Below are 2,846 nucleotides of genomic sequence, written 5' to 3'. Positions count from 1 at the left end.
TTTTCTTTGAGGTACTCTATAGTTTTAGGTTTCACATTTAAGTCTTTGATCCATCTGGAGTTAGTTTTTGTGTATGGTGTGAGGTACAGATCTTGTTTAATTTTTCTGCAAATGGATCTCCATTTTGCCAACACCATTTATTAAACAAACATTCTCTTCCCCATTTGAGTTTTGTTCCACATTCTTCTCCCTCTCTATCCAGGATCTCCTTCATAGATCCCCTTCCAAGTGGTTGACATTGGTAGCCGGGCACCATAATGAAAAAGAAGAATCTTGAAAGCAGAATGAGAAAAATGAAAAGTTGCCTACAAATGGCAACCAATAAGACTAAGGTCTGATTTCTCGTCAGAAACCATACAGGCAAGAAGGCAATGGGATGGTATATATAAAAGCATGAAAGAAAAAAAAAAAATCTCCAACCAATAATTATATCAGCAAAATTGTCCCTCAAATATGAGGGTGAATTTAGGACATTTCCAAATAAGCAGAAATTAAGGGAATTTGTTAATGTCAGACCAGTCTTACAAGAGATGCTAAAGAGAGTCCTTCTGATAGAGAACCAACAACAGCAAACAAAAAGCAATGATTAACATACATGAAGACACAATGCAGAAACCAACCCAGTTATAGAAGTATCCAAAATCAAATAAGCTTACAAGGTTATAAACAGGGAAACAGAGACATCAATTGGTAATTGAGGACAACTACAAACCAAACAAAGGGAATAAATAGTGTACTTGAAGAACTTCTAAATGGTGAAGAAGTCAAGCCGATTGTGAGATAGAATGGACTGTTTTAAACTTGGGAAGAAAATGATAATTCACAGGCTAACCTCAAAGAAAAATAATAAACCTTCACATCAGAATAAAAAAGAGGAAAAACACAAATATTTAGCAGATACTAAAACAATACCAATGAAGGAGATAATAACACAATTCATAAACAAAAGGAGCTCAGCACAGAAAATTATACAGAACAAAGAAATCAGCAACACAATGAAAAAACACATAACAAAATGGCATCAATAAACTCATACTTGTTGATAATTACACTGAATGCCAATGGATTAAATGCATCACTCAAAGGAAGGAGAGTTGCAGACTGGATAAGAAAATATGACCCATCAATATGCTGTCTACAAGAGACTTATTTTAGACACAAAGACAAAAATAGACTCAAAATCAGAGGTTGGAAAAAGATATATCAAGCAAATGGTAACTGTAAGAGAGCAGGAGTGGCAATATTAATTTATGATAAAATCAACTTTAAGACAAAATGACCATAAGCGAGAAGGAAGGATATTATGTAATGGTTAAAGGCTCGATTGCACCTGAGGACATACCATATATATCCAATGAAGGAGGTCCAAAATACATAAAGCAGGCTTTAACAGGATTGAAAAGACAAATAGATGACTCCACAGTAATAGTAGGAAACTCTAATGCACCACTTTGAATAAGAGAGAGAACTGGAAAGAAACTCAACAAAGATGCAGAACAAGTAAACAATATAATCAGCCAACTTGACCTTTTAGACATCTTCAGAGCACGCCACTCAACAACAGCAAAAATAAAATTTTTCCCAGTACACATGGAACATTCTCCAGGATGGACCATATGTTAGGCCACAACACAAGCCTCAATAAATTTAAAAAACATTGAAATACTACAAAGCATGATCTCAGATCACAATGCCATAAAAATTAGAAATCAACACTAGGAAGACCAAGAGAAAGAGTGCAAATGCATGGAAGCTAAATAATACCCTCCTCAAAAATGACTGGGTAAGAGAAAAAATAAAAAATGAAATGTAAAAAATTCCTTAAATCAAATGAAAATGAAAACATAACATACAAAAATCTTTGGGACACAGCAAAAACAGTGATCAGAGAGCAATTTATAGCAATAGATGCATGCATCAAAAAAGGAAAAGCCAAAAAAAAAAAAAAAAAAGCAGGGTTCAGAGCCAGTGGCTGGAGGAGGGCACCAGGAACAAGGAGGGAGAAAGAGAGAGAAGACAACACGAGACAGGGTTCGCAACCAGCAGTCAGAAGAGAGAATCAGGAACCAGGAAGGAGAGAGAGAAAGCAGTGCAGTGGGTTCAGAAAGGCTGAGGGAGACCAGGAAGTGAGCAGAGCAGTTTTAGAACAGCCAAAGGAAACAAACTTGTCCATCAGTTTATCATACTGTGGTAGCTTGTGTGTTGCTGTGAGGCTGCAGGCTATGCCACCAGTATTTCAAATGCCAGCAAGATTACCCATGGTGGGCAGGTTTCAGAGGAGCTTGCAGGCTAAGACAGACTCAGAAGAAGGAAGAGACCATCCATTTCTCAAAGAGTTGGCCAGTGAAAACCTTATGAATAGCATGAAACACTGTGTGATATATCCATATTACTGGAAAACCTTATGAATAACCCTGAAACATTGTCTGATGCAGTTTTGGAAGATGAGCCCCTCAGGTCGGAAGGCACTCAAAATACTACTGGGGAAGAGCTGCCTCCTCAGAATAGAGCCAACCTTAATGATGTGGATGGACTAAAGCTTTTGGGACCTCCATTTTCTGACGTGAAGTGACTCAAGATGAGAAGAAACAGCTGCAAACATCCATTAATAATTGGAACATGAAATGTACAAAGTATGAATCTAGGTAAATTAGAAGTTGTCAAAAATGAAATGGAATGCATAAAGATTGATATACTAGGCATTAGTGAGTTGAAATGGACTGGATTTGGACATTTTGAATCAGATAATCATATGATATACTATGCCAGGAATCACAAATTGAAGAGGAATGGAGTGGCACTCATCATCACAAAGAATGTATCAAGATCTATCCTGAAATATAATG

This window comes from Orycteropus afer, unplaced genomic scaffold, assembly GCF_000298275.1.
Source record: "Orycteropus afer afer isolate SDZICR_OR568_19922 unplaced genomic scaffold, OryAfe1.0 scaffold00282, whole genome shotgun sequence".
NCBI lineage: Eukaryota > Metazoa > Chordata > Mammalia > Tubulidentata > Orycteropodidae > Orycteropus > Orycteropus afer.
This window is presented reverse-complemented; position numbering follows the sequence as displayed.